The sequence below is a fragment of the Acomys russatus genome, chromosome 14 (genome assembly GCF_903995435.1).
Source record: "Acomys russatus chromosome 14, mAcoRus1.1, whole genome shotgun sequence".
Taxonomy (NCBI): Eukaryota; Metazoa; Chordata; class Mammalia; order Rodentia; family Muridae; genus Acomys; species Acomys russatus.
In genome coordinates this window covers 47576073-47599534 of record NC_067150.1, presented here as the reverse complement: position 1 = coordinate 47599534, position 23462 = coordinate 47576073, and the positions used below count along the sequence as shown (strand labels likewise).

The window sequence follows — 23462 nt, the reverse complement described above, 5'->3', positions numbered from 1 at the left end:
AGAGAAAGTTCATATTTTTTTCTTTGTTGTAGTACTGGAGATTGAACCCAGGCCTTGCACACATTAGGTGTGTGCTCTCACATTAGGCTCATACTCTTGTCTCATTTTCATTCTGATCTGTTGTCCTCAGCAAGCTGAAGAGGCTTAGAGGTATGGCTGATGGTGTGGGAATCCTACCTAGACCTACTGGCTTTGTGAAGTAAGTTGTATGGTACATAGCATCAGCTTCTAATGCGCTCATCCGTCACTGTATTTCAGGTACAAAACATGTGGATAGCTCCAATTACCCCCAAAGCAGGTCATGCTACATTTGGTCGTGCCGTAGTTTTTAATATTTGCAAGTTCTAGAATTTTCTACTCTGAAATATAACCCTTTTTCCTCTTCTCCCTTTCTTGCTTTTGCTTGTACAGTTGAGTGGATATGATGCTCTACTTCCCACACATATACCAAAATAGCTTTAACTGTGGAAATACTAGGTATCATACTGTCAGCACATAACTTGTTGCTGTGTTAGTCCATATTAGACAATTTGTATTAGTATCTGGGTTTGAATCCCATCTTGCTAAGCTTTGGGTTTTATTTAGGGGGCAAGCATTTCTTTTTTCCCAGGTGGAATAAAAACATCAACTTCACAGGGTTATTGCAAGGACTAGTAACGAAGTCAGAAATGTCAGCACAGCACCTCACATCTAATAAGTTGCAGGTATTGTGAAGGTAATAAACCCATCATCACCATAAGTTTCAAGTCAGTGATGAAACAGTACATGAACCAGGAGTGGTGGCACACACCCTCAGCTCCAGCAATAGCTAGGAGTTGAGCCAGAAGGATTGCTGTGTATGAATTTGAATCAGCCTGGGCTACATACTGAGTTCTAGGCTAGCCTGAGCTATATTGTGAGCTCCTTGTTTCAATACCTCCATTCTATTATCTTAAAAAAAAAAAAAAGGAAGAAAAGAAAAAAGACAGACAACACTAGCCCTCATTTTTTCATGGAACTGTGATTCTAAATAAAATGCAATAATTACTTGCTTGGAATATACAATAGCCTTTCTTTTATAGTCAAGATTGTGTATGTGCGTGGTAGGTACGTATACTAGTGTACACGTGTTGGATACCTTCCATAACTGTTCTCCACCTTATTTTTGAGACAGTCATTCATTCAACCTGGAGCTCAGTGATTCAGCTAAACCAACTGGCTAGCAGGCTCGAGGACCCTCTTCTCTCTGCCTCCCCAGCGCTGGGATTAAAGATCTGTGCTGCTGCTCTCAGCTTTTTATGTTGGCCCTGTGGATATGAACTTAGATCCTCGTGCTTGTATGCCTGAGCCCTCTGGGATTTATGTGGAAGAAGGAAAGAAACAACTCTTAAAAAACAACTCCTAAAAGTTGTTCGCAACCTCCACAAATGTGTGCACGCACACGCGCGCACACACAGAGGAATATAAAAAATAGATTGTTTTCTCACTTTTCCCCTTCTACTTAAAAGTAAGATGTTAAATTGCAGAATGTGGGGGGGGGGGGGTAGCCTAGTGGTAGAGTCCTTGTCTGCCATGTGTAAGGCCCTGCTTAGATTCCCAGGTCTACAAAACAACAAAAATTTGAATTGCAAAATTAGGTTAAAATTTTCTCTAGAAAACACGACTTTAATCAATCCCAGCACTCAGAGAGGCAGAGGCAGGCAGATGGTTCCATGAGTTCAAGGCCAGCCTAGTCTATACATTGAGTCCAGGATAGCCAAGGCTACACAGAGAAACCCTGTCTTGAAAAACCAAAGCAACCAGAAAACAAAACAAAAACAAAGCAAAACCAACCAACCAAACAAACAAACCCAAAATAACAACAACCCCTCAAAACAAACAAACAAAACCCAAAGAAAAAAACAACAAAAATCCCCCAACTTTTTTCAGAGTACCCTCATAAATGCATCCAGAAGCACATTCTAGGTAATTGTAGATCAAGCCTGAAAACAATGAAAATCACACTTGCTAACTGCAGAATAATCATGCTAAAATCATATGTGGAAGACAGGAGAAAGGACATTAACAGCGGGAGCAGCATACAGATAGAACTATTAGGATATTTAATAGAAAATAGTGATTGAGATGAGGTGTTAGAGGCGCATGTGGTAAGTGGTGTTTTATGTAGAAGTAGAGAGAGAAGATTAATTGTAGGTGTTCTTTGATGCAGGAAGAAAAGATTTCTGGAGTTGTTGTCATAGTATTAAATTATGTCTTTCTAGAAATAGGGTCCCAGTGTGAAGCGTCCATCTTTTTTTTTTTTTTTTAATTTTATTTACTTATTATGTATACAGCATTCTGCCTGCAGGCCAGAAGAGATGGTTGTGAGCCACCATGTGGTTGCTGGGAATTGAACTCATGACCTTTGGAAGAGCAGTCAGTGCTCTTAACCTCTGAGCCATCTCTCCAGCCCCTGAAGCTTCCATCTTTTATTTGGAATGTTGAAAGGGTGTGGCAAGGGGCCAGACAGTGCAAGTATCTGATGTTATCTTCAAACACAAAGTTCCTTGGTTATATATTGGTTTGTCACATATATTACCCTGAGGATTTCAGTCTTTTTCCTAACAAATCTACCTGGTGTTTTAACATTTTATGTGTGAGCCCCCTACAAGGGGCTGAGACTATGCGCCTTTGCTTTACCCAGGATCCAGCTCATACTTAGTACATGCTAACTATGCCCACACGCTAACCCATCTGCTTTACCTAGGATCTAGTTCATACATGCTAACCCATCCGAGCAGGATAGGAATGTTTTCCCTCTGTCCTGTTCTGCTAGCTCTCCTCTGACTGACTGACAGACTGGCTTGTCAAGAAAGCTGTCATCCACACAGTTGCCGTCACTCCAAAGTGCTGAGGTTGTTTGATTCGTTGACTCCTCCATATTTATGTCTTGCCAAGTCTGGTAGTTCTTCGGAATAATTGTCCCTTTCTCTCTCTCTCTCTCTCTCTCTCTTTTTTTTTTTTTTTTTGTGTGTGTGTGTGTGTGTTTTCGAGACAGGGTTTCTCTGTGTAGCCTTGGCCATCCTGGACTAACTTTTTGTACTACTAATTTATTTTTATTTGTTTTTGATACAGAGAAAAAGACGATTGTTTGCTTTGAGGAGAATTCTCATAAGTCTCCTCAGTTTTTTCTTTTGTGTATGTATCTGTCTGGTGGATATGAGTTTGGGTGGGTATGTGGGGGGGTGGTGGTGCAGGGGAGCAGGGAGCAGCAGGCCACAGACCAGTATTGGTTGGACGTGCTCCTCAGTCACCCTCCACTTTATTTTTTGAGACAGGCTCTCAGTGGACCTGGAGTTCACTGATTGTCTAGCTGGCTGGCCAGTGAGCTCCACGGATCTGCCTGTCTCAACCTCCCTAGCCCTAGTTACTTTTATGAGTGCTGGGGGTCAGATTCTCGTGCTCCTATGGCAAGCACTTTGCTCCACAACCCTCTCATTTCTACTTTTTAGTTATTTAACTTTAGTTTGCTGGTAGATCAGCGCAGCACCAGTTTCTACTGAAACCACAGTACAGTTCTGTTCTGTTCTTTTTGGTTTTTGTTTTTTCCTAGACAGAGTTTCATGTAGCCCAGGCTAGCCTGGATCTTGCAGTCTAACTCAGGACGGCCTTAAATTCCTGATTCTCCTGCTTCTGTCTCTCAAGTGGTAGGATTACAGGCATAGCCTACCACACCTGGCACCATATTTATTTCTAAGAAATTGTGCATATTAAGCAAGGCTGACAGAAGAGGAGTCAAAAACATTAGCTGTTCAACAGATAAAATCACTTTCCATATGTGACCATTTTGAATTTGGACAATAATCCATCTGTTTTGCCTTAAACAAAAGGTATATTTGAATACAAATATTTGTAACCTAATGTAAAGAATTCCTTTTTTTTTTTTTTTTTTTTTTAAAGAATAGAGCTTAGGAGCACACTAATTCTGTTTTAAACATAGGTGATAAGTCAGCACTTGCTGACTTTTTCTTCCAGGAAGAGAACACTTTATAATTTATTAACATAATTTAAAGGAACAGGACATACTTTTTTGTAGAAAAAGATAATCATAAATATAAGTCCTTACAGGTAGTTTTCTTGTGGGACATACAGGAAGACAGTTAATTTCTCTTACAGGATTATTTTAGTTGAAATCACAGAAGAGGCTAGAGATGTCTCAGTAGTTAACAATGCCGCTGCTCTCACAGAGGAGCCACACTTGATTCCTAGCACCCCATCACAGCCCGCGGCCTTCTGTAACTGCATTTCTAGGAAATACAATGCCTTCTGAAGGCAGACACCTCCATGTAGGAAAACAATACACATATAATAATAATAATAATAATAATAATAATAATAATAATAAAAAATTCAAAACAGAAAGCATAGAAACAGTTTATTAGTTTTATACACACACACATGGACATATATATGTTTGCTAGTTCGTTTTGTTTTGTTTTGTTTGATTTTTGAGTCAGAGTTTTTCTCTGTGGTCCAGGAACTTTTAGAAGACCAGGTTGGTCTCAAACGTGGAGATCTGCCTGTCTGTCTCCTGAATGCTGTGATTAAAGGCTTGCTGTACCACTGCATGGCACATTAGTAGTATTTACATATTCATTGTCTGTGTTTTGTTTCAGAGTTTACTAGTCTTCAAATAGATCCTTTAAAATTCTGTTGTAAGTCAGACATGGCTTGGCAATGTATGCCTGTAGTTCCAACACTTGGGAGGCTGAGGCAGGAAAATTGCTGTGAGTTGTAGGTCTGCCTGGACTTAGATAGTTCAAAGCCAGCCCATGTTACATAGTGAGACCTAGTCTCAAAACACTCAAACCCAAACCAAAGCAAAACTTTGTTAGAACTTCCTTCCCACCTGCTACTTTCCTGTGTGTTTCTGTTGTACAATAACTAGATATTTTACTTTTTTTAAACCTGAGATGTGACTTTAATGAGGCACTGGGTTTACAGTTCAGAGGACTCTACCAGAACCAGGTGTAGTGGAATGTCCTCTTTTACCTGGTGTGATATGTTGAGCGACTAGCTCCGGACGCTCTATTTGTCTCTTGGTTTTAGTTTCTAAACAGGTATTGGATGTAACACCATAATCTTACTAGCCGTTTGCTGCCAATGGCATTTTTCTGAACTGAAACATCAATTAGGATCACTTTGATAAAGAAAGCTTTAAAATACTTTGTTTTACATGGAGCCACTCTTAGGAACGCCTGAGATGCTCAGTCCAATATACAGTGTGGTAGCTAAGAGCTTAGATGCTGGCTTCTTATTACCTGGGTCCACATTGGCTCTGCTGAGTGCTATTTTTGTCATTTTAGGCAAGTTAGAAGGACAGTTCCTATTTGATAGTTAAGTCTGAGGACTTCCTGGCCTGTCTTCTTATGTATGTTTAGCTGATATTTAAGGGCCAGATGCTCCTATGATGTGTGCTAAATTGCTATGGTCTGTGAACACAACTCTGCCATAAGATCACATAGAAACTGAGTGCTGGAATTATGGCTGAAATGAGACTTTTTTGGCTTACTCCAGAACCGCTTACTTCTACACTTACCCTACTCTAAGCCTGGTCCTTTGGAGATCTGAAATGCCGTTAATCTGAGGCTGATGGTGTGAGACAGCTCAAGTCTCAGATAGCATCGAAGGAATTGTTTCTACCACTATCAGGATAAAGTGACCTGATCAGCCAACACTCTGATAGATGTACCTTCTAGGCTTCAGGGTTTTCTGTGGATTATACTTATACAATGTGACTTTTTTTTGTTTAATTTCACAACAAAATGAAACAGCCTTGGCGTTGAATTCAGTACAGTTTTCCTTGTGATGTTGGCCTTGAGAAGTGTTGGGCTAGGGATAACAGGGGTGTTGGATTGAAGAGGAAGGTTTATCAGATCTTTTTTTTTAACTTGAGAGTGTGAAAATTTTAACAAAATAGTTCCTATGAATGCTGTGGCCATGCACATAGCTCCATTTAATTCATTGGCTGTTTCTCGACTACATTTTAATTTGGAACTCAGTCCTTTGATTTGTTGCTTAAGAATAAAAACCAATTGTTTTCTATTATAAACCTTTAAAGTATTTTTGTTTTAATCACTGCTAGCCATTTTTTCTTACTTGAAAATCCTGTAGTACAAACAATGACACACAAATAGGCTCGGTCATTATTCATCCTCTTGTGACAATGCCGTGCTGAGTAATAGTAAATTAGTGTGCAGCTGGGTTAGACATGACCACATTTGAAGTCCCACAGTTTAGTTTACCTGAGTGGTTGAGTCAACTCTGCTTTGTTTAGTAGTTCGGGAAATATTGACATTGGTTTCAAATATTGTAAATATTCAAAAGTTAATTAGATACAACAATCTGTAAGAAAGTCTGTAAGCTCTATCTTCTTCATTTACAGATGAATACATAGGAAATTTTATCCAATTTATTTTGAAAAGTCTTAAGAGTTGACAAATATTTTGGTAAAAAGCCAGGTGGTGTGCTATGATTACCCAACTGCTAATGTAGAACAAAAGCGGCCACAGGCAGTGGCTTGGTTGCCATTGATGTCATGAAACACTTTGACCAAAAGCAACTTGGGTAGAAAAGGGTTTCTAGTGCTTACTCTCAGCTCACAGTTCATCATCAAAGGCAGTCAGGGCAGGAGCCTGGAGGCAGGGACTGATGCCGAGGTCAAAGAGCTTACTGGCTCGCTCTTTCTGGCTTGCTCAACATGATTTCTTAATAGAACCAGGACCACCAGCTCAGGGATGTCTGCACCCACAATGGGCTAGGCTCTCTTCATCAATAACAAAATAAGAAAATTCCCTACACGCCTGCCTGCAACAGCCCAGTCTTATGGAGTCATCTTCTCAGTTGTGGTTTCTTCTTCTAAGATGACTCTAGCTTTTGTCAAGTGGGCATAAAAAGTAGCTGGCACACCAGGCGTGGTGGTGCACGCCTTTAATCCCAGCACTCGGGAGTCAGAGGCAGGTAGATCTTTGTGAGTTTGAGGCCAGCCTGGTCTACAAAGTGAATCCAGGACAGCCAGGTCTATTACACAGAGAAACCCTGTCTTGAAAAACAACAAAAACAAAACAAAACAAAAAACAAAAAAAAGGAGCTGGTACAGATAGTTTATATCATAGCTCCCTTTATCCATGAGGTAATAGTTCCAAAACCCTTAATGGATGCCCCAAACCATGGGTAGTCCCAGACCCGATACATATTAGTTTTTCCTTATTAGAGATATTTTTCTTTCTCCCCGCCTGCCCCCACCATCTTCATCTAAAGGAAGCACTCAAAAACTTCCCTGTAACATATCGAGATTGCTAGCATCACTTCTTTTCTGCTTTAAAGCTATTATGAAAACAAAGTAAGAGTTACTGGAACACAAGCACTGTGAACATACTGAGACTATCATTACATGACTAATGGGTGGGCAGCATATGCAGTGAGGATATTGTGGCAAAGAGCAGGAGTGGAAAGATGTAAGATTTCATATTCGGAACAGTACAGAACTTAAAACCCATGTGTTATTCATTTGGGAGCTGTTATTTATTTGTCTTCACGTATAGATTTTTTAAAAACCTTTTTTGTATGTTTTTAAATGATAAATTGAAAATCCAGTAACACTCAAAGAAGGCATGCTCAATACTTCAGTAGATATTTAATAAATTAAATTTGGGGCTGGGTTTCTTTTTTTTTAACTGACATGCTGCCTTAAGTTTGCCAAAGCCTGGTTGCACTTGGAAGAAGAATGGCATTGTTGCTGTCTCTCTGCGTGAGGACATCTAAAACAGGTGGCTGGCTGCAGGGAAGGGAAGATAAAAGACAAAATTATAGTACTCTGTGATTTTCCATTTCTGCACTAAATTTCAAATCAAGTTAGGTTTTGTTCATTCTGATCAGTACCAATTCAACTAGTACTGAGTTTGCCAATATATTTTTATTATTAAGATAAATAATTTTGTTAGATTTTTACCTGATTCAAGCTGACTACTATTTTTATTTAAAGTTGAATTGTTTTGTTTTGTCTTGTTTTATAGTCTAAACTGGCTTTGAACTTGGGATTCTCCTGCCTCAGCCTCTCTCTAGTGCTGAGATTCTGGGCATGCCTTCACACCCTGGTACAGTTTAAGTTTTTTATTCTAAATATGTTTTTATGATCGGTAGATTTTAGAGCTGGAGCCACTAAGTCAAAGTATTCTAAATAGCTTTAGAAAATGCTTTTGAATAGTGGGTTTGCAATCATAAAATCCTAGAGCAAGCATAATAGATAGGAAGGGTTAGACTAATCAGTCATCTTGAAAAGCAAAGGAAGGCCTACTTGTGTATCTTAAACCACAGTCCCGTGTTTTTATTAAAACCAACTCCCTCAAACAAGTATTACAGAAACTATATTGTACATGGTTTATTAGTTTCTTGTTCTGATAAAATACTCCCTGGAGCAACTGCAGGGGCTCCGTTTCTCTCATACTTCAAGGAGTTGGTTTATCAAGCATGGTGGTGAAGTCCTGGCCACAGGACCTGCCAGTTTCCATTCAGGGGCTGCAGGACTTGAGGCAGCTTGTCACACTGCATTAGCAGTCAGGAAGCTGGGGGTGGGGGGGGGAGGAGGAGGAGGAGGAGGGGGGAGAGAGAGAGAGAGAGAGAGAGAGAGCGCGCTCTGCTGCTCAGCTTGCTTTCTCTTTTTTATTCAGTTCAAGATCCCAGTTCTAAAAATGGTGCTGCCCAGTTAAGTGGGCACTTGAATTAACCTAATCTAGATGTGCCTGGAGTTTTTTTCTTTTCTTTTTTTTTAAAAGGTGATTCTAGATCTGTCAAATTGGCATCCAAAATTAACCATCACAGAGGGGCTGCAGTGGGTTTGAGGCTTTGCCTGAGTCTTTTTTACCCCCGAGATAGGGTTTCACTGTGTGGCCTTGGCTGTCCTGGACTCACTTTGTAGGTCAGGCTGGCCTTGAACTCACTGCGATCTGCCTGCATCTGCTCACCAAGTACTGGGAATAAAGGCTTGTGATACCATGGCTGGCCTGTACCTGTAGCCTTTAGAGATTAGTTTTCTTGAAGCTTTCTCTTTTGTTTTTCACATCAGTGGCACAGAGATATTGCATAACTCCCCATCCGCTCTGTAGTCAGTTACCAGATTTTGATGCCTCCTTTAACACTCATCCTACTTAAAAAGATTCCCTTAAAACAAAACAAGACCCTAACAAAAAAGTCATCAGTATCCCCAGTGTGAACTCACTGTGCAGCCTAGGCTGGCCTTGTGAGTTCACACTGAGAACACATCTTCAAAATGGACACATGAACATTAAAGTTTTTAAAGATTTGTTTTAGCAGTATTAGGAATATTAATAAAAAGTCACTTTGGGGGGGTTAGATGAGCCCTTTGAGCCTTACATGCAAAGTCTTCTGTGCAACCATTTAATTCCCATTGGATCTTCTCTTAAGATGCTAATAGCCATATTCCAGATGTGCTTAAAACTGTCTAGTGAATAGGAAGAATAGATAAAACAGAAACTGAAGAGAAAAACAGCAGAGCTACCAGGCAGAGTCCAGAGCTGAGATCTAAAGTGTTTTGGCACCGATAATATGGCAAGCAGTCACTCGTCTTTGAGTTGACAACACTGAGAAGTCTGTTTTTGTTTTTTTATTAGAGTGCTACATGACTATGTGGCGGTCAGAGGTCAGTTCTCTCCTTCCATAGTGGGTTTGAAGGATCAGACTTAGCTTGTCAGGCCATCGTGGTAGCTCACCTTTTGAGAAATTTGGAAGAGGTAAAGGGGAAAAAGTCAGAGGAGGATATACTTCAGGGATCCCAGATTTCTGAAGAGAAGTTGAGTTTATTTATCACATAGGCAAGGGAAAAGAGTGGGTTTATGAAGAAAGGTGTAAGGAGCTAAGGAATTAGAGGTATGAGACAGTCTTTAAAAATTGGGTGTCTTTGCACATTGGAGCTGGCAGAGGAGGGAGTGGGAAGTGGTGAGGGAAATAAGTTTTGGGCTCCACATGTTGAGAGTCCTAAGTACTAGCGCTGTGGAGTCCCTCCTGGATGGTGGCAGAGAAGCTTCTCATACTCTGATTTATTAGGTGTGTATGTTAGCCACTCTGGGCTCACGGAAGTAAAAATAAATAAATGAAGAGATGGCGGGGAGTGGAGCCCTGTTTGAAACATAAGTGTTTTGTTTTGCTTTTTTTGGTGGTGGTGGGGTTATTTCTAAGGTGGAGAATATATGCAGATCATCCTAAAGATCTAACATTAGGCCTGGAGTACTTTGGTACATTTGGTAGAGTACTTGCCTACCGTGCATGAAACCCTAGACTTAATCCTTAGCACTGCACAAATAGGAGACACCCCCCTCCTCATACACACACCCTGACATTAGGAATTCAATGCGCTTAGCTTTTATTCTAGTTTCTCTAATTTTGGCAAAGGTGTGTAATCTCTCTTTAGTCTCACTTCCAGGTCAGAAGAAATGAGATTTTTTGATTGTGGTTTGCCCTGACTCTCTTAGTGAAGGTAGGAGTACAGGGGGAAGACAGAGGGTTAGGTAAGTGCTCCTAGAGATGAGGAGGCAAGCTAATTGCCATTAAAGCAGCAATAAAGACTAAATGAGTGCCTCTAATTTGCTCTTAAGTTATTTTGGAAGAAAATGCCAGGAGAATTAGTGTAATTGAAAAAGATAATTTTCCTGGTGATTGAATTTGAGACACTCTGTAACCTGGATGAAAGAAGATGATCTATACTTCACAAGTGAACTCTTAAGGTTCCCTTTCTTCCATCAGACAAATTAGAAAAGTAATTACTGTACTTGTATCTACCTATTTCCAGTATAAACTGAATTGATAATAAAAAGGGTGAGCTTATTGGCAAGATCAGATTCGGCTCTTCTGTGCTGTTCTAAAACTACTACCCTATTCTTTTGGATCTGTCATTGTCTCATGTTCCTTGGTTTTTCTTGCTTCCATTGTTTTCCAACTATTGTCCTAGGTGATTTTGTGATAGTTTTAATCTTCTGAAAAAGGTTTATTTTTTCATGTTTACATATGTATATATGTGTATGCCTGTGTGAGTTTATGTGCATCACATGCATTCATATATTTGTAGAAGTCAGAAGAGGGCATTAGATCCCCTGGAACTGGAGTTACAGCCAGGTGTGAGTTGCCATTGGGTGCTGGGAATTGAACCCAGGTCCTCTGTCAGAGCAATAAACTGTCTTAACTGCTGAGCCGTCTTCAGCTCCAAATGTTATTAATCTTAAAACATGATTTTCACTGTTACTTCCTTATTTAAAAACCCACAGTAGCATTCTGCTGTCTGGGATTCAGAGAACTTCTGGGATGGTCTCTGAAAAGGGAGAGAGCTGGAGACTCAGCATGTGCTTGATGATTGAGTCTGACTTTTGGGACAGTGAGATGGCTCACCGTGGCGAAGTCTGTCCACCTGAATTGATCCTTGGGACCCACATAGTGGAAGGGGGTCTCCACAAGTGTACCATGGTACTACCCCCCCCCACAAATAAAATTTTTTTAAAATGAGTTTTAAGAATTCAGAAACTCTTATTATAATTAAGATACACTATCAGCCATAGCTGCACAGAGAAACCCTGTCTTGAAAAAACAAACAAAAAGATGTACTATGATTTAAGCTCTAATCTGTTTCTAATTTAACAACTGTTCTAGTTGGGCATAGTGGCACATGCTCTTAACTCCAATAGCAGGCTGATCTCTATGAATTCAAGGTTAGCCTGGTCTACACAGTGAATTCCAGGACAACCAGGGCTATGTATAGAGATCCTGTCTCAAAACAAAACAGGACAAAACAAACAAAGAAAAACAACAGTTATACTTTTCTCTAAATCTGTATGGTCTTCCTTATCTTGCCCTAAATAAATACATGATTGTTTTTGCTTGAGACTTTGTCAACACTATACTTTAATGTAGGGTATAACACAGGATTATTTTTGTATCAAAGATTAATGTTGGATTAATGGGACAGTGTTGAAATTAGTTTCTGTTGTTATTGCTTTTTCTAGCATTAAAAAATATTTTTGTGTTTTTCGTGTGCTTGTGGGGGTGGCAGGTATTGGTTCTATCTAATGAGTAGGTCTGAAATCCCACTGGAAAATGGTTGGTCACTCCTGTGACAGCAGTGCCGCTATTGCTCCCATGGGCATATATCTTGCCAAGTAGGTTATTTATTTTAGGTCACAGGGGTCACAGCTAGGTAAGGTTGATGATTACTTTTCCCTCAATAGCATGCCCAGCTATAAATGCTAGGTAGCAAGGATGAAACTTCCAGGTCAGTAGCAGCTTGATTTTTTTTCCATGTTTTGTGATTCAAGTATATGGCGTTTCTAGCAGCACGGTCTTACCATCGATTCTAGTGTGTAAACAAGAGCAATAGCAGTAGCCTGTAGTGTTTTGGGGGTATCTGTGGAACCTCACTGGCCAACGGCTCAGAGAAGTAGCCCATTCATGGCACTGAGCTTCCTATTTGTTAGCATGTGGTATCCAGCAGGGCCTTTGCCATCCTGTTTAAATGGAGGGTAACTTCACTTATTTTCATTTTTAAAATATGTATATATTTTTAGGAACCTTCTGCAGTGATAGGCTTTCATACTACTTTTTCAAAAGGTCTTTAGTAAGGCTGGAGAGATGGCTCCATGGTTAAGAATGCTTACTGCTCAGAGAGAACCCAAGTTTGGCTCTCAGCATCTATAGCAAGTGGTTCATATTTACCTGTAACTCAGTTCCAGAGGACCTGACACCCTTTAGCCTCTGTGGGCACTTGCATGCACATGATGCACATAAGATTACATATGTGGATACATACATTAATTTAAAATTAAAAGGGGACAACATTTCAATCTTAGGGCTCCCTGAAACTACCTATAGCATGACTGAAACATTATTTCTCTTGGAAAGTAAATAGTTTAAAATGTTATATTATAATTTTTAAATTCAAAATTCATATTATTGACTTGGTGTCAATTGTATAATTGATTGCAGTACTACAGAAGCAGTGGCAAGTGGATCTCTGTGAGTTTGAGGCCAGCCTGGTCTACATAGTGAGTTCCAGGACAGTCAGGACTACATAGAGAGACCCTGTCTCAAAAAATAAACAAAAGAACAATACAAAATTCTTACCAAAGCTTTATATTTATTCATGTTTTAGCTGTACACTTGTTCTCTTATGGCTGTTTTTAAAAATGATTTTGTTGTTTCTTTAGTAATGTCCTAACTTGAATTTAATGTGATATATATTTTATCAATGACTTTCAAAGTAATTATCATGTATTATTAAACATTTAATTATTAAATTATAAAGATAACTTAAATTCTAATTTTATAAACTCAGTATATTCCTATGATTAGAAAATTCTCTTGTGGCGTTCTACTTTATAATTAATATACCAGGTAAAACTAATTAAAAGTATTTGGAGCCCCTAGCAAAATTTGTAATTAGGCATGCTGCTTATAATTAGTTGACTCTTTTCATTATTACCTTTTCCTTCTCCTTTGAGTTAATCACTTATGTTCTTCTGTAGTGATACTTGTCTTCCTGACCGAGACACTGATGAGAATTCTATGATCACTGTGGATAGTTAAAAGAACTTAGTCTTTGCAGCTGGACAGTGGTGGTACATGTCCTCAATCCTAACACTGGAGAGGCAGAGGCAGGTGGATATTTGAATTTCAGGCCAGGCTGGTCTACAGAGTGAGTTCCAAGACAGCCAGGGCTACAAAGAGAAACTCTGTCTCAGAAAACTTAAGAAGAAAATAAAATTTAACTTCACTTAAAAACATAAAAAATTAGAGTTATACACGCTATGAAGTGCCATATTGAAGATTTTTGTCCTTGTTATCAAACCAAGAACTTATTTTACCAACTAGAAGCAGCATAGAAAACAGGCTCTGTAGTTTTCTTGCAAATCTGGCTAGTGTCTACATAACTTTGACAGGATTCCAGTTGTCCTTGAGTCATTGGTAGGTCTGGATGTCCTCATTTATTTTGGCAAAGAACTAAAACTCTACTATAGTAGACTATATAAAGGGCTGTGTGCCCTTTGCTTTAGCTATAAAGAACAAGAGTATAATTTAGAGTATTTGTCAGTCAGTACACAGAGGCACCACTCAGCCAAGAGCTCTAGCACTAGATCATGGTCTTGAAGGGGTTTTTCCACATTTATTCAGTGTCAAGCTTTCCTTTTTGGCTGCTAGGTTGTTGTGGTGGTGGTAGATCATGTTTTCAGCAGGTACCTTAGAGCTGGTGGGACGTGAGACAGTGACAGGACTAGACCACATTACAAAGTATTTAGGTACTTCAGACCATCACTTCATGATGTGCGGTAGTATACCATCTTAGGCCAGCTTTGTCAGGAGGTGTTCAAATACTATGTACAGAGAGCTTGCCTTCTATGTTAAGACAATTACAACTAGTTTGTGAAGTACTTAATGCAAGTTTGTAAAGCACACTCAGGGCAGATGAAGATGCTTGTATTAAAATGAATGGAACTTGATCATTATTTTATATGAAATAAGCTAGTTTCAGAAAAGAAAGTATTACACATTTTTCTTATAATAAGAATCTAATTTTTTTTTTTAATGTATGAAAGTAGAAAGGACACTAGGAAGAGAAAATGAACAAGGGAGAGAATGCAAACAAGGCAAAAGAAAGTAACAAGGGATGCAAACATGATAAAAAAATGTTATATACATGTATTAAAATGTTACAGAGAAGGCTCATGCTTTCTCTCTATGGTCTCACTGTTTATCCCTGTCTGGCCTGGAAATTGTCATAGAGACCAAGTTGGCCTCAAACTCAAAGAGATCCACCTACCTCAGCCTCTAAATCTCTGAGGTTGAGTTTGTAATTTTTGAAAACATTAATGATATTGATAAACAATTGTTAGAACTATAAGAAAGTATATAGGACAAGAATTATGAGGATTATTTTTGGCGGGGGAGGATAGTGACTTCTGTTATAAGTAAAACTTTGCCAAATATGTTTGAGGAGATTCTAAATGAATTGGGGTCAAGGTAAAAAGGCAAAGGCCTAAGAACATGAAAATGTATAGTGAATTCTGAGATAACAGGAACAGTAGAAGATTGTCCTAGTTATTATTGTGTTTTGAAAAGATACTGTGAATAAGACAACTTATAAAAGGAAGAATTTAATTGGGAACTTGCTACAATTTCAGAAGCTTAGTTCTCAATCCTGGCGGGAAGCATGGCAGTAGGCATAGCACTGGAGCAGTAGCTGAGAGTTTACATTTGACCCACAAGCCCACCACAGAAAGAGTGGGAGATTGGGAATGGTGTGGGGCTTTTGACGCCTTGAAGCTCACTCCAGCGACTCACCTCCTCCAACAAGGCCACACCTTTTATTCCTTCCTATACAGTCCACCAACTGGGAACCAAACATTCAAATATGAGCCTATGGGGGCTATTCTTATTCAGACCACACAAAGATCAAAAACACTTCTTCAGATGCTTGCTTGCTTTTTAAGTTAAATAAGTAACATCACATTTGTAGGTTTGAAATTGCTTCCTTTTGCTTAGAGAGCTACTGGAGTGTTTGATATGGAATTTTCTTCAACTGTATCCAAGTTCTCTTTACATAGGAAAAGGAGGGACTATAGGGATTTGTTGGCATTCAGTGCTGAACTAAGCATCGGTAGAGCAAGAGTGCAATTAAAATCTCTCTGGTTCACCAAGAGGCTTCTAATGAGCAAACAGATTGAGGATGCTAGTTTTTTAATGACATCAAACTGTTGCCTGTGAGGCTTTTTGGCTGACATCATGAAGCTAATTTTGCTTAATAGCTATGGAGGCCTACAAATTCAAATGTGCAGAAAATGCAATAAATAACCAGCCTGTCAGATTCCAGTTGCCTGTCATCTTTTTGGTGAATAGCAGCTTTTGTTTCCAGATTGTCAGAAGCAATTATCTGGACCTCTTCAAGATTGTATTTGTATATGCTGTATAATTTAATTCAAAGCCATCTAAATATAGCAGATCAACAACAGCAAAACACTGCATCGTCTTCTACTTTTGGAATTGGGGAACACATCTCTGCACATCTCTTTTATTTCAGAGAACTCTCAAAGTATATCAAATGTTTGTAGTTGTGTAGGTTCTGGTTTTCTTGCAAGAATTGACTCACATCCATGAGACACAGTGAAGCATTGGTTCTCAACCTTCTTAATGATCTGACCCTTTAATATAGTTCCTTATATTTGTGGTGACCCTAACAGTAAAATTATGTTTATTGCTGCTTCATAATTTGAGTTTTGCTACCATTATGAATAGTATTTGATATGCAGGATATCTGATATGAGATCTCTATGAAAGTCATTTGACACCCACCCCCTAAAAGGTTTTTCAACCCACAGGTTGAGAACCACAGCAGTAAAGTCATAGAAAATAGAGAAGATGTTTTATCTGTAATTGTGCTTTCTAGTTTTTAAAAAAAGATTTATTTGTTTATTGTGTATAGTGTGTTCTGCCTGCATGCATGTCTGCACACCAGAAGAGGGCATTGCACCAGACCTCTTTAAAGATGGTTGTGAGCCACCATGCTGTTGATGGGAATTGAACTCAGGACCTTTGGAAAACAAGGCAGTGCTCTTAACCTCTGAGCCATCTCTCCAGCCCATGTGCTGGCTATTTTCATGTCAACTTGACACAACTGAGCTCATAGAGATCTGCCTGTCTCTGCCTTCCTTAGTGCTGAGATTAAAGGCGTGAATCACCACTCCCAGCCTGTTCTGAGTTGTAATGTAAATATCTGTGTTTTTCTGATGGTTTTAGGTGACCTCTGTGAAAGAGTCTTTTGACTCCCAAGGAGTCATGACCTACAGGTTGAAAACTGTTGTTGTAGGGTCTTTTCTTAACTTAGTGATTAATATAGAAGTGCCTAGCCCGTTGTGGGTGGTGCCACCCCTGGCCTGGTGAAGAAAGCAGGCTGAGCAAGCCATAAGGAGCAAGCCAATAGGCAACACCCCTCAATGACCTCTGCATACATTCCTGCCTCCAGGTTCCTGCCCTGTTTTGAGTTCCTGTCTTGACTTCCTTCATTGATGAATAGTGAAATGCAAGTTTAAGCCAAATAAACTATTCCCCCGACCCCAAGAAGTTTTGGTCATTGAGTTTCATCACAGCAATGATAACCCTAATTAAGACATAGACTGTTGGGGCTGGAGTAATGGCTTAGAGGTTACAAGCACTGGCTGCTTGTCCTGAAGTCCTGAGTTCAGTTCCCAGCAACCACATGGTGGCTCACACCCATCTATAATGAGATCTGATGCCCTCTTCTGTCTGATGCGCTCTTCTGTCATGCAGTCATATATGCAAATAGAGTGCTTATATATACAAATACATAAGTAAATCTTTTAAAAAAGACATTGACTGTTTAGCTTACTGAGTCACCTGAAAGCATCTTTTCTATGCTAGGGTTTGTGTGAAATACAAAGGTGAGGAAACTATATTTTTCTTTCTTTTTTTGTTTTGTTTTATTTTGAGAGAGGTAGCCCTGGCTGTCCTGAAGCTTATTATATAGACCAGGCTGGCCTGGAACTCATAAAGTCCACCTGCCTCTGCCCCTGAGTGTCAGAATTAATGGCGTACACTTTCCCAGCTGCAAGTGATATTTTTCTAGGTATCTAGTTAGGAGTTTTCTCTTGAAGCTATGTAGCAAAAATGGTTGCTTGGCATGTGTTTATATCTAGTGTTAAAGGTAACAGTGAAGATTTGAGTCGCTAATCATTTGTTTCAAAGATGATTTTGAATAGGAGTGGTTTCAGGTTTTCTGGTGGCTTTATTTTTATTCGTCAACATTACTTATTTATTTTCCCAGTACTCTAATTAGTAAAGACTATTTTCAGTAAAATGTGTATCATATTCTAGTATTAGTGAACACATATTTAGATAGCATTGAATTAGGTTAGATTGAATGGAATATCAGTTGTCACTATTTGTAGAATAAATTTACTCAGTGAAAAGGAAAGCAAAGCAATGAGCATGTGAAAAGTCTTAGCTCTTTTAATGTGCTTAATGTTATGAAAAGAATAGTTCAGCCTTAAATGTAGAGTTTGTTTGATTTTGCAGATGCATTGCATTTTTATGTTAATAAAGTCTCAACTCAAACAGAGGTGGTTCAACTACTTTGAGGACTGATAATTTGCATATTAAATCTAAGGGTTTTGATAACTTAAAAAAGTATTTATTTTGGACCCTTGCCAGCAGCCATGGCCAAAATGTCTGCAGGTATGCATACAGGTCCAAGTGTTGTCGCTGGTAGTAATCGAAGACTTCAGCAGACACAAAAGCAAGTAGATGAGGTGATTGATTTCATGAGATTTAGTATGGATAAGGTGTAAGAAAGGCCAGAGCTCTCAGTTAGATGGCCAAGCAAGTGCACTTCAGGCAGATACTTCATTTTGAAACAAGTGTTGCCAAATTGGAGTAAAGATATTGGTGATGAGGCCATAAGGATCAGAGTCCTGGTGATAAACACCATCATTGTTGGCATCATCATCACCGTATACCATTATCATCATCATTGTGTGGTATGTCTCTTCAGGTAGAACCAGCGAAACCAAAGCCCGCTGTTGGGGACCATCTTCAAGACTTTCTCCTTAGAGCCTGCTGCCTTATCAAGCTTATTGTCTTAGTTAGGGTGTCTGTTGCTGTGAAGAGACTATAACCACAGCAGCTCTTACAAAGGAAAACATTTAATAGGGTTGGCGTAGAAAAGGTCAGAAGTTGAATTCGTCGTTGTTATGGCAGGAAGCATGGTGGCACACAGGAAGACACGGTGCTGGAGAGTTAGCTGAGAGTTCTACATGTGGATCAGCAGGCAGCTGTGGGGGGCGGAGACAGTCAGACAGACAGAGGGAGGAAGAGAGACAGAGGCAGAGACACAGAGAGACACTGAGCCTGGCTTTAGTACATGAAACCTCAAACCCCACCCCCAGTGACACACTTCCTCCATCAAGGCCACACCTTCTAATAGTGCCACTCCCTATGAGCCTAGCAAGGCCATTTTCATTCGAACTACCACACTTACCTACTGTTATTTTCAAATGGTTACTTTTGTTAGTTTATGTACAATTCAATGTCTAGGATATGTGCCTTTGTTTTTAATATACCCAAAACTGGAGGAGTGGCTGACCCCACCCACAATGTCTTTAGAGGTTTATGGATAGGCTGGGGAAGAGGACTTCTGGACTTCTGGGTGCTCTATTCTGGCTTTTAGAAGTAAGGTATTTTATGGGTCTGCTTTTATGTTATTTGGTCATCTTTCCTTGCAGCTTTTACTGTCTGTCTTTGTTCTGTATGTGTGTTTTGATTATTACTTGACATGGGAAAAAATGTTTTCTGGCCCTCTTTGGTGTTCTGTATTCTCTATGTAGCTTAATAGGCACCTGCTTCTTTTGTTAAAAGGATTTCACTGTCTTTGACCTGAGTTTTTTCTTCTTCCTCTATTTTTATTATTTATTTTTAAATTTTTATTATTTAGATTTGGGCTTTTCATAGTGTCCCAGATTTCCTAGATGTTTTGTATCTGGAGTTTCTAGATTTGTTTTGTTTTGTTTTGTTTTTCAAGACAGGGTTTCTTTGTGTAGTCCTGGCTGTCCTAGAACTCTCTCTTTTGATCAGGCTGGCTTTGAACTTGGAGAGATCTACTTGCCTCTGCCTCCTGAGTGCTGGGATAAAGACATACACCACCCCCACCACCTGGCTTGAGTTTTCTGTTTTAATGTATTTTTGACTGAGGTGTCATGCATTTCTTCTGCCTTGTCTTCAATGCTTGAGCTTCTCTCGTCCATATATTGTATTGAGGCTTACTTCTGAGGGTCTTGTTTGACTTTCAAGTTTTTTGTTTTCAGACTTTTTTCCCCCCAAGACAGGGTTTCTCTGTGTAGCCTTGGCTGTCCTGGACTCACTTTGTAGACCAGGCTGGCCTTGAACTCACAGTGATCTTCCTGCCTCTGCCTCACAGAGTGCTGAGATTACACATGAGCGCCACCACGCCTGGCTCATTTTTAGTTTTATTTCAGTTTGGGTTTTTCTTAGTGATTCAATTTCTGCTTTCGTGTCATCAAGTGTTTTCATTATTTTATTCCATTGTTTTCTCATGTTTTCATAGACTTCAATCAGGGACTTATTTGTATCCTCTTGAAGGCCCTTGAATGTACTTATGGTTGATACTTTGAAGCCCTTGCCTTGCTCTTCAGCTATAGTGCATTTCCTGAGGCCTGCTGTGTAAGGACACTGGGCTGTGGTGGGAGCATGTTGTCTGGGCTGCTCCTGCTTGTGCTTTGTGCTGGTGTCTAGGCATCTAGAGCCATGATGTTTGAGATAGTGGGAGATGTTGACATCTGGTCTTGCCTTTGTTGGATAAATGTTCTATTCCTTGGTTTCTATTGTACTCTCTTGATCTTAGGGAAGTGTGGCTGTGGTTCCCTACTTCTGCCCACTGTTACTAGAATGTCTGGAAATTTGTGTTTGTGTGCAAAGCAGCAATAGTCAAAATGTTATACATCTGGGTCTGGTTTGTTTATCTCATTCCCCTGACATCAGTGAAACAATAAAATTGTTGAAGACTTTCCCACTTTGATGACCTGAATAAAGTATTTATTTACATGGAAAAAATTATTTGTAGAGGCTGGAGAGATGGCCCAGAGGTTAAGAGCACTGACTGCTCTTCCAAAGGTCCTGAGTTCAATTCCCAGCAACCACATGGTGGCTCACAACCATCTATAATGAGACCTGCTGCCCTCTTCTGTCATGCAGGTATACATACAGGCAGAGTGCTGTATACATAATAAATAAATAAATCCTTAAAACAATATTTACGTGTAGGTGTTTTGCCTGCTTGTATATTTTCTCACCACATACATACAATACCTTTTGGGGCCAGAAGATAGTGCCAGATTCCCCATGGACTGAAGTTACAGATGGTTGTGACCTGCTTTGTGGATGCTGGGAATTGAACCCACATCCTTTTAAAGAGCAGCCAGTTCTCTTAACTGCCATGTCACCTTTCTAGCTCCTTAAATAAATAAACAAATAAATAAAATCTCTTTATGAAATATTTAGTTCAGAAGCCAGCAAATTCTTTTTGGAAAGTGTCAAATATTTGAAGTTTTGTAGGCACAGAATGTCTCTGTTGCATAGTTTTTTGTCTTTAATATATTTTTTACAAGCGTGTGCATGTGCACATGCATGCGTGTGTGCATTTGTGTGTGTGTGTGTGTACACCATGTATGTGCCTGGTGCCCACAGAACCCAGAAAAGAAAATCAAATACCTTGCAACTGTTATTAATGGTGATTGGGAACTATTGTGTGGGTTCTGGGAATCAAACTCTGATTCTCCGGAAGAACAGCAAGTGCTTATAAGTGTTGAGCCATCTCTCCAGCCCTCTTTTTCATATTATTATTTGTTATCAACATTTTTTAAAATGTCAAAATCCTCCTCCTCTTAAGATCCTGACAAAAGCAGCCAATGGGGTGGATTTGGACTCCAAGTTGTAGTTTGATTTCTGATTCAATTGCTTATGGTATTTATTACTGAACTTAACTCCTACAGAATTTAGAAACTGAGACTTGGTTGTTCATGTATTCATACACTGTCTTCTCCACACTGTTGTCGTTTTTGTTGTTGAACATTAAGAATTTTTGACGCATAATTTAAATAATTAAAATCTTAATCATTTGAGCGGCTTCTAGCCTTGTTAGCTTCTAGCTCTTTTTATATACCAGTGAGTTCTAATATAATTCTTAGTTTGAGATTTTGATTATTTTTACCCCCTTCTGCATTATATTCTCATTTCCCTCTCACTGAACTCTTCTTTTTTCCAACACCCTCCCTCTACTTTCTTACCTTTTTTTTTTTTCCTTTTAAATGACCGACCCACTGTGTTTAATTAGTGTTTCTTACATGAGCATGGGTAGATGAGGCTATTTACTTTAGCAAGGGCAGCTTACCAGTGGCTATGCTACTGAGGAATTGATTTCTCATCCCTCAGGAACCATTAAAATGCATGTAGCTCCTCCCCCAGGTATAATGGAGTGTTTGACAGGTCCAGTATTGCTCAGGTCTTGTGCAGTTAACCATAGCTCTGTGAGCTCTTGGGCTCAATAGCCATGTCATGTCCAGAAGATAAAGTTTCACAGCACTCCTCTGCATCCTTCATCTCTTCAGTCCTTCCTACCCCCACTTCTGTGATGTTCTCTATGTCCTGTTTAGGGCTGAACACTCAGCAGTCATTCTTATCACTTTGAATCTTTGTAGTCACTACTGCCTAGTGCAAAAAGAAGGGTTTCTGACCAAGGCTGAGCTCAGCACTACCTGTGTGTATAAACATAAATATTTAGAGGGCAGCTTGACAGATGTTACTTAGCCAAACATCTGTAGTTGGTTCCTCCTAGGGCCCATGGCCTTCCCAGCTATGGGCTTTTGGCCACATTTTCAGTGTCAGATATGATTTCTTTCCCACAGAGTGGGCCTCAAATCTAACCAGAAAGTTGATGACAATCATACTTGTTGTGCCAGTAGCTACATCTTGTCTGACAGGTTGGTATTGTAGCATGTAAAATAAACACCTGGGCAAGACTTGGTGACTTTTCTCCCCCAGCAGCCCCCTAGTACTATGAAAGCTAGCCAGCAGAGAGGAGGCCTCCGGCTCAGTCCTAGCTTTCTTTCTCTCTGTCTTGCAACAGTGGTATATGGTGTCTTGTTCATCAGCAGGGTCGTACCATCTGTTTCTGGTGGACGAGCAAGAGCAATGGTAACCAAGAGCCTGCATTGTTTTGGGACCCTCTAGGGCCTCCCTGACCAACAACTCAGGAATATTCCCATACTCAGCACTGGGGTTTCTGTCTAATAGCCCACAGCTTCTGGGAGCAACTTTGTCCATGTGGGATACTTTCATGTTCTTTTTAATTATATTTTAAAATTAGCCTACAAAGTGGTAGGTCTCTATAGGATTTTTAAAAAATACATCCTCAATATTAGTTAGCTCTTCCCCTTACCCATTCCTCTCCCCATCTTCTACCTTACTCCTGCTTATTTAAAAGGAAAGGTTGCAGAAAGAGAGGTTACTGGTTTAAAGCATTTGAATTGTCTATGTATATGGTGAATGCATGTGAGTATGCAGGTCTATCTGCCCATGCATGTGCATAGCCAGAGCAGGACCTCAGGCATCCTCCTCTTGTTGTCGGCCTATGACCTTGAAACAGTGAACTCTCTGAATTCATCTGTTTCTGCTCCTAAATGCTGAGGCCATTGGCACATGGAGCCATACAGCCTTATGTGGGTGCTGAGGATTCTAACTCAAGGCCTCACGTGTGCAGAGCAAGTGCTTACCCACTGAGCCAGCTTCCTAGCACCAGGACTTGAACTATTTAAGGTTCTTGTTGACTATTGCAAATTGCTTTCCAGAAAGATTTTTACTACTTT

The 23462-nt window shown here is 39.7% G+C and overlaps 1 protein-coding gene across 7 annotated transcripts in view; it reads left to right on the top strand.

Annotated features, from left to right (window-relative positions):
* Peak1 (pseudopodium enriched atypical kinase 1) overlaps positions 1–23462 on the top strand; it is a 213995-nt gene that overhangs the window by 21473 nt on the left and 169060 nt on the right. Inside the window, exon 1 of one of the 7 annotated variants that reach the window (XM_051156502.1) lies at positions 2454–2539. The exons of the other annotated variants lie outside the window; for them this stretch is intronic. The gene's annotated coding sequence lies outside the window, so the exon portion shown is untranslated. Of the gene's footprint in view, positions 1–2453; positions 2540–23462 lie in introns of those variants that run through there. 7 annotated transcript variants of the gene reach the window in all.